Source organism: Equus przewalskii, chromosome 16, assembly GCF_037783145.1.
Source record: "Equus przewalskii isolate Varuska chromosome 16, EquPr2, whole genome shotgun sequence".
Lineage (NCBI taxonomy): Eukaryota > Metazoa > Chordata > Mammalia > Perissodactyla > Equidae > Equus > Equus przewalskii.
In genome coordinates this window covers 16,688,938-16,697,883 of record NC_091846.1, presented here as the reverse complement: position 1 = coordinate 16,697,883, position 8,946 = coordinate 16,688,938, and the positions used below count along the sequence as shown (strand labels likewise).

Here is an 8,946-nt window from a genome sequence, read left to right as displayed (position 1 = left end):
TTCACTTCCTTGGTTAAATTTATCCCAAGGTATTTTATTCTTTTTGTTGCAATCGTGAATGGGATTGAGTTCTTGAGATTTTTTTCTGTTAGTTCATTGTTAGCATATAGAAATGCTACTGATTTATGTATGTTGATTTTGTACCCTACAACTTTGCTGTAGTTGTTGATTGTTTCTAATAGTTTTTCTATGGATTCTTTGGGGTTTTCTATATATAAGATCATGTCATCTGCAAACAGCAAGAGTTTTACTTCTTCGTTGCCCATTTGGATTCCTTTTATTTCTTTTTCCTGCCGAAGTGCTCTGGCTAAAACCTCCAGTACTATGTTGAAAAAGAGTGGTGAAAGTGGGCACCCTTGTCTTGTTCCTGTTCTGAGAGGGATGGGTTTTGGTTTTTGTCCATTGAGTATGATGTTGGCTGTGGGTTTGTCATATATGGCCTTTATTATGTTGAGGTACTTTCCTTCTATACCTATTTTATTGAGTGTTGTTATCATAAATGGATGTTGGATCTTGTTGAATGCTTTCTCTGCATCTATTGAGATGATCATGTGGTTTTTTCTTCTCATTTTGTTAATGTAGTGAATCACGTTGAGTGACTTGCAGATGTTGAACCATCCCTGTGTCCCTGGTATAATCCCACTTGATAATGGTGTATAATCTTTTTGATGTATTGCTGTATTTGGTTTGCCAAAATTTTGTTGAGGATTTTTGCATCTATGTTCATCAGTGATACTGGCCTGTAGTTTTCCTTCTTTGTGTTGTCCTTGTCAGATTTGGGGATCAGGGTGATGTTGGCTTCATAGAATGTATTAGGGAGTGCTCCATCTTCCTCTATTTTCTGGAATAGTTTGAGAAGGATAGGTATTAAATCTTCTTTGAATGTTTGGTAGAATTCTCCAGAGAAGTCGTCTGGTCCTGGACTCTTATTTTTGGGGAGGTTTTTGATTACTGTTTCTATTTCTTTACTTGTGATTGGTCTATTCAGATTCTCTATTTCTTCCTGATTCAGTTTGGGGAGGTTGTATGAGTCCAGGAATTTATCCATTTCTTCCAGGATTTTCAATTTGTTGGCATATAGTTTTTCATAGTATTCTCTTATGATCCTTTGTATTTATTTGGTATCTGTTGTGATTTCCCCTCTCTCATTTCTAATTTTATTTATTTGAGACATCTCTCTCTCCTTTTTTAGTGAGTCTGGCTAAGGGTTTGTCGATTTTGTTAATGTTTTCAAAGAACTAACTCTTTGTTTCATTGATCCTTTCTACTGTCTTTTTTGTTTCAATATCATTTATTTCTGCTCTAATTTTTATTATTTCCCTCCTTCTACTGACTTTGGGCTTTGTTTGTTCTTTTTCTAATTCCATTAGGTGTCGTTTGAGGTTGTTTATGTAAGATTTTTCTTGCTTATTGAGGTGAGCCTGTATTGCAATGAATTTCCCTCTTAGCACTGCCTTTGCTGTGTCCCAAATAATTTGGTATGGTGTGTTTTCATTTTCATTTGTCTCCAGATAATATTTGATTTCTTCTTTAATTTCTTCAATAATCCATTGTTTGTTCAGTAGCATGTTGTTTAGTCTCCACATTTTTGGCCCTTTCCCAGCTTTATTCTTGTAGGTGATTTCTAGTTTCATAGCATTATGATCAGAAAATATGCTTGATATTACTTCAACCCTCTTGAACTTATTGATGTTTGCTTTGTTTCCCAAGATATGGTCTATCCTTGAGAATGTTCCATGCGCGCTCGAGAAGAATGTGTAACCTGCTGGTTTTGGATGAAGTGTCCTATATATATCTATTAGGTCCATCTGATCTAATTTTTCATTTAATTCTATAATTTCCTTGTTGATTTTCTGTCTGGATGATCTGTCCATTGGGGTTAATGGAGTGTTGAGGTCCCCTACTATTATTGTATTGCTGTTGATGTCTCCTTTTAGTTTTGTTAATGGTTTCTTTACGAATTTTGGTGCTCCTGTGTTAGGTGCATATATATTTATAAGTGTTATGTCATCTTGGTGGAGCGTCCCTTTTATCATTATATACTGCCCCTCTTTGTCTTTCTTTATCTGTTTTGCTTTGAAGTGTACTTTGTCTGATATAAGTATGGCAACACCTGCTTTCTTTTGTTCATTATTAGCTTGGAGTATTGTCTTCCATCCCTTCACTTTGAATCTGTGTTTGTCTTTGGGGTTGAGGTGTGTTTCCTGGAGGCAGCATATTGTTGGATCTTGTTCTTTGATCCATCCTGCCACTCTGTGCCTTTTGATTGGAGAGTTCAATCCATTCACAAATGTGTGTGATTTTAAGCCACTAAACTTGTGGTAATTTGTTATGTAACATAGAAAACTAATGCAAGCACATCCCTACAGAATCTACTACAAGGGAAAGCATTATGTAGGTAATCGTAGTAGATCAATTCTTGTAACTTCCTGAAATCTAAAAAATCCTCAGGGGAATTTACAGATGCTGGCTCTATTAACAGATTGGATGAGTACTTTTGACAAGAGGTTAAATTTAGAGAAATCCCAACTCCTCTTTAACAAGGGACTTTAAACTTGAATTTTGCTAACTCTAAAAATATTGATAAAGTCAGATTTTTAGATAGTCTCACTGGTGGAGTCTATGATTATTATGCAAGAAATTTGAAGATAGCAACTGACTTTTAAAAAAAACCAGAATTACTCAGGATGATGGCTAGATATAACATTGAATGTTTTTACGTTATCTCTTCATTTTGCATTAGTTTCAATAGTAAACAGTCTTCTTTTTCCTTCGATATGAATGGGCAAAACAACTACACTGCTAAGGCCTTACTAAATGTGTTGTGTTTAAAGATGTATCTTATTCAATCAGAACAGTGGCTTGCTGTTAAGGAGCAGATGTTGTACTTCAAATGTAGGAACAAAGACTATGGTCCATTAGCGGCAAAACACTTACAGAGTCCCTCCTTGGAAGTAGCAAAGAATGCCCCTTTCTGAGGTGAATTTTGTAGAGTTAGACAAATGAGGTATATCTCCACATTATTGGTACTACAGACAAAACCTCAAAGAGACAAATTTCCTGTCCTTATTTCCTATCTTCAGATTTTGATGCTATAATAAAGAGTGGTAAAATAAAATTCTGAAATATTACAGGCCACATAGAAAGCACTCTGTATTCCTTAAACTTCTCTCTAGGTAATAGTTGACATTCTTGCCTTGGTATTTGCCAGCAACTGTATGGTATTAGATTTGTTAACCATACAATAAGAAAGTTTGAATGTACTTATTAACACTTGTTGATAGGTCTAAGTAAATATATCAAAATATACACAATATAAATACCCAATTTCAGAGATTCACAAAACTTATTTGACTTAACATTTTATTGGGAAAATCTTTCCTAGAATTGAAAAGTTAAAGAAATAAAATCATTGAATATTTAATCTTGCTTTCAATCCTGTTTGCTATTGTATTGTGTAAATAAAGCTGAAGTCTAAATTCACTGCCTAAAAGAATTTTAGGAACCTTTTTACTAAGCAACACATTCCATGTATTTCTTAACATAAAATTGTAATGAGAATGACCAAAAGTAGAGATGGAGAAAAAAATTATATTACATGTTTGAGAACGTTCTGATAGCTGCTGGAGAGGTGTCTACTTAGCTGATCTTTATTTGATAAATCCCTTTATTAACTGACCTCCTTTTGACACATTTAGCATCTCTGGGCTAATTGGCTGCTTAACGAGCTATGAAACTTGGTTTGGTTCTTGTGATTAACACCCAAATTCAACATGCTTATTGTGTACTTCTCAACTGTGTTGTTCATCATCTCTATTCCTTTCATCTCGATATATTAGAGATTTTTAGGGAGTTTTTTTTTTTTTTAATTTTTACTGGTAGGCGTGATCTGTAAATTGAAAGGGGTCATCAAATATTATGAAAAAAATTGCACAGACATCTGACTATAACTAGACTGATATTTGTCTTTCAAGGAAAAAACAAAACAAAAAATCTCTTGGAAATATTCAGGAAGAAAAACATAGACACTCAAACACATAAACAAAATCTGAGTTTTTCTTTCTAAATTTAAAGTAAAAGAAGCTAATAAAATTTCTGAGGGGAAAATACTGCAACTATAGAACTTTTACTATCTAGGTAAACATCTCATTCATGCTGAAATTCAATGAAAAATTATCGGATATCTAAAAGCTCTTCTATATTTGTATTTTGTTGAAAAAGCATTACTCAAAGAAGTATTTAGTCAACCAAAGATGCTTGAAATAACTCAATATGGAAAGGAAGTGTTATTTTAAAAAATGGAAGTGCTAATCTAGGAAAATATAGTGTGAAGTCTATATTACTATTACTAATATGATTACTAAATGCTAAAATTTAAAGGGATTTTTTATTGGGGTTATATTGGTTTATAAGATTATATACACTTTCAGATGTACATTATTATATTTCGATTTCTGTGCAGACTACATCATGTTCACCACCCAAAGACTAATTACCATCCCTCACCATGCATATGTACCCTATTACCCCTTTTGCCCTCCTTCCTTCTCTCTTCCTCTCAGGTAACCACCAATCTAATCTCTGTGTCTATGTGTTTTAAAACAATTTTTAACAAAATATAACATATACATACTAAGCATTGTTAATAACCTACAAACATTATAAGCATTATCTCTGATAAGTTAATAAATACTCTCTTGTCACTCTTGAAACAAACATTTCATAATAAAGGAAACTATATTTTTCATGTCTCTAAAAGATTTTTCTTAAGCTATGTTTGTGGTGACTCTAGAAGATTGTTCCACTCCATGCTCTGGGTTGTGAATACAGACATCAACCACGATTTTTGACATTATCATGAGTCACTCATTATTATTGTGTTGGGATTAGGATTGTCTGGAGATGACATATTCTCTCCCAGAAGTGTTGCTTCACTGCTTTGTAAAAATTTAGAACATTCTTGAGACAATTCCTTTCACATTTTAATGAAGAAGAGAATCTGAAAAGGGCAAACATGCAGTGGGTTTCTCATGTATATATCCAAAGTTTTTACATATTTTATATTTTTTGTTGAGTAAGAGACTAGAGAAACCTAAGGAATGCATGCGGTAAATGTAATCCATGGTGATTGCTCAGTTTTGTTTCATTTACCTCCCTTGAAATGGCTTCATAGACTTCCCTAGAAAGTCATTTTCGTTTTATTTTTTTGCACCAAGTAATTATCTTCAGGATCAAAGGAAGGAAACTTGCAAGAAATATTCATATATATTATATATTAATATATATTGTTATATGTTAATATGCTGGTAGTGAAAACACCGGAGACCCTCCTCTCCCAATAATCCTTTTTCAAAATTTCATAAGTGTCCAAGATGGGGAATGGGGTTGGAACTGGCAAAAATGTTTCCTGTAAATAAAGAGAAGATCCATGAGTATTTTAGAGCAACGTAGAAATTTCTGCAGATTTTCCCATCCATGTTACATTATGTAAAGTAGATTTAAGGCTCAATTAAAGAGTTTTTTCTAAATTGAAATGTTCTCCTTCTGACAAAGGTAAGTTAGGGCCATGCCCAAGGAGAGCCTCACTTAGAGAATTAGAAAAACAATAAATCCTCATTAATGGGTCAACATAGACTGGGAAATAAAGTTGGTGACAATAAGAAAGTGTAAAGTTTCTTTTAATTTTGTGCTTCTGATAGTTTTAAAATTTTAAGAGCGGAAAAATTCTTCTCTCAGTCCATGCCATGTGTATGGGGGTTATGAAGTCTAAGGCCCCATCAACTACCAGGACAAACTCCTATGGATTTCTTTATGCTTTTTTCATGAAATATGGATTTAGTGACAATTTTGAGTGATTCATTACAGCTGAATGAAATTTGTTGAATGATAGATTACAGATGACAGAATAAAATTAGAAATTTTAATTTGTGCATATAACTGCTGTATTTGTAGGCTCTTGGAGATTGAGGGGTGCAGATAAGGATACACAACAAGATATGTAATAGATGATAACTGTTTATTAAACAGTTTCAGTGGAATAAATTTCTGAAAATAGATAAACTGCCAAATTGTCAAAATTAGCAGAAAATCTGAATATACCTATACCTAAGAGGAACATTTAGAAAGCTTATAAATAATTAGCATACATAGTGCTTAAAGCATAGTTATAAACTGACAAAACTATTTTAGGAGGGAAATGACACATACCTCAAAGTCATTAAATACTGGATTTAATCGCTAGAAGAGAGGTAATCTCCTCTCATCCAGTGTCTCTCTGTACTAAAGTTCTTTTTCTTACATTCTGACTTGGTGACTTTTTCCACTATTGCTGATTACTTTTTACCAAGAGCTGATTTCATGTTCTTTGACAGTTATATTATATTTGGGACAGTTGTAAATATTTACCCTCTGGAAAATAGGAAAGCATACGCGCCCTTCCTCCTATCTTCCTAAAGCAACACTTATGAGTTCGATCCATTTGTACTGATATGATCTTTAAAGGATATTCAGGGAACATATAGCACCAACAATATGTATTATCTATGATGGTAAAACCTGAGGAAAACTAGAACTTATTTTATTTATAGTTAATGTGAAATATTAAATAAAATATGAGCGACAAAGATTACTACATCAAGATGTTGAACTTGAAAAAAAAATCATTGGAATTTATTTAAGCTTTCTAAAGAACTAATTGAAACTTTCTTCTCATCCCAGATATACAGTCTTCTGATAGCTGCATAGCAGCAGTGACTGGTTGCTCATTCTAATTCAGGTTCATTCTCTAAGACCGACTAGTCTCTTTGAGATGTGGTGTAAAATGTTGAGGAATATGCAATAATACCACTGTCATTCCTTTTTAAGTACTATTTAGATTTCATTTCTCCTTGAATTAATTACTTCCGAACAGATTAGAAACAGCTTCTGCTGAAAATCACCTGGAAAGTTTAGATAGATAATTGTGAGACATTTACTGATAGTTCTCAGTGCGAGAATCCATCACACCCACCTTTCCTGGCTGTGACCTTTTCTATAACTATTCTAAGAGACTTCCTGTTGTCTAATACCTTTAATTAAATTGTCTATCACTGGCAAACTTTGGCATACCTAAACACTTTTTTGGGTGTTAATGTAATAGCTTATTGTAATATTCAGGAAAACATTTTAAGATATAATGATCCAAATTTAAGCTAAAATCAATAAAATTAAGCTAAAGTTTCCAATAAATATAATTCAACAGGGGTAATGACTTGATCAAGGGAATACTTTCTATTTGTCCTCAGTTTAAAGGCTTGGTTTCTTTCTCTTCTTTATAAGTAGACTTGATTTTTTGCTTCTAGTCTTCTCCCGTAGCTCACAAAGCACTTTTGTATGAATCAGAAATAGCCACTGCTTCCTGGCAGCTGCAACACCAGAGGCATAGAGCTTGACAAGCATGTTGCAGGCTGCATTCCCCATTCCGCTTACCTCCTCCTTCAGGCACCCTTTTGTAGGGCACACCCTGAGCAATAGTGTGTAGTGAATCAATTTAGAACCAATGACAAGTTAATCTGTTAAAATGCACCAGAGTTACTGTAGTTATAGGTGAGAACTAAAGTATCATCAGGCCCTTCAGTGCTGGTTCTTCTGTCCTGGTATTTGCTAGGAAATCTCAGCACCCACTCCATGCATCCTTACCAGCCAGGCCAGCATCACAGTGTAAGAAGTGCAGGAAAGAACAACAGCCCAGTGGTCCTACAACTTCCAACTAAGTAGAGAAGACTATGTCCCAAATGGCTTGCCCACCTTCCTGTGAGATTCTAACTGACTTGAACCCATCAGCACTCACGTGGATGTTTCCCTCAGGCAGCACCATATTTCCAAGGCTTCCAGGTGGCCCATCTGCATATGGACCAACTCTTCCTCTGCGTTGTCTGGAACTTCAGTTTTATCGCCCTAAAATTCTCCAACATCCTCAAACTCTTGCATAAATATTCCCTTTACGTTTCTTTTAAAACCTTAGTGTCCCAGGATGAATATACTTTCCCGTTACACTCTTAAAGAGGACATTTGTTTATAATCTTGCACCTTAACCTCAGAGCCTGGAAGGGGTTAAATATACTCATTTTATTTTATGAACTAAATGTGAATTTTTATTCTTTCTCACATTGCTGCTTCAAGCCCATTCTCTCAACTTGTTTTTACCTGCTTCTTGGTAAAATACAGAGTCTATAAGTTTTTCTGATGATTCCAGGTAATAAATATATAGTCCTCTAGTCACTTTTTGGTAATATAATGTCCAGTGAAGATTAATGATCACATAAATTTAAAACTTCTCCTGCCTCGTAGTTTGTGGCTACCTCAGGCTTGCAAAACTCTAGGTTGAAGAGACTGTGTTTGGCTTCTTCATTATTCTTGTACCATCTTTGCCTCCACATGTCAGCTACTGTTTTGGGCCTCTCCAGGGTTCTAGTGGAGGGAGAGAGAAGTAGTAAGAGGAAGAAAACATGTTACTTGTTGGGTACATTTATAACCTAGCGTGTTACATTCTGGATCTAGCAGATGGCCAAAGCTCACGCTTTCTACTCTGGTGGCTTTGGTGGGTTCTCATGAGATGCTCTCAATCCCTGGATATATCTCATTTACAGTTCATTTACTCTTGGAATTTCTGCATCTGACTGGCCACTTAGAATTCTAGCTTACTCCTTCTTTTTTAGGTATTCACACTCTCTGAGTCATTTCAAATTCCCAGGTGGATCTCTTGAATGAAGCTCTCCTAAGACTACTCATTTAGGCTTCCTTGATAAGGCCCTAATCTGGCCACAGGGAAATATGCATATCTTCTTGCACCAGGAAGTCCTAGAAGAGGGTGACTAATTAGCCCTGACTTGCCCAAGACATTTCTTATTTTAGCTCTGAAAGTCCCATGTCAGTAAATCTCTCAGTCCTGAGAAAACCAACACTGTT

General features: G+C 34.8%; 1 long non-coding RNA gene across 1 annotated transcript in view; it reads right to left on the bottom strand.

Moving 5' to 3' along the window:
- Nucleotides 1-5,999: 5,999 nt before the first annotated feature.
- The window catches only part of LOC139076326 (uncharacterized), a 174,655-nt gene continuing 171,708 nt past the window's right edge, over nt 6,000-8,946 (bottom strand). Inside the window, exon 6 of the long non-coding RNA XR_011527784.1 lies at nt 6,000-8,448. This is a non-coding gene — a long non-coding RNA (uncharacterized lncRNA). The remainder of the gene's footprint in view (nt 8,449-8,946) is intronic.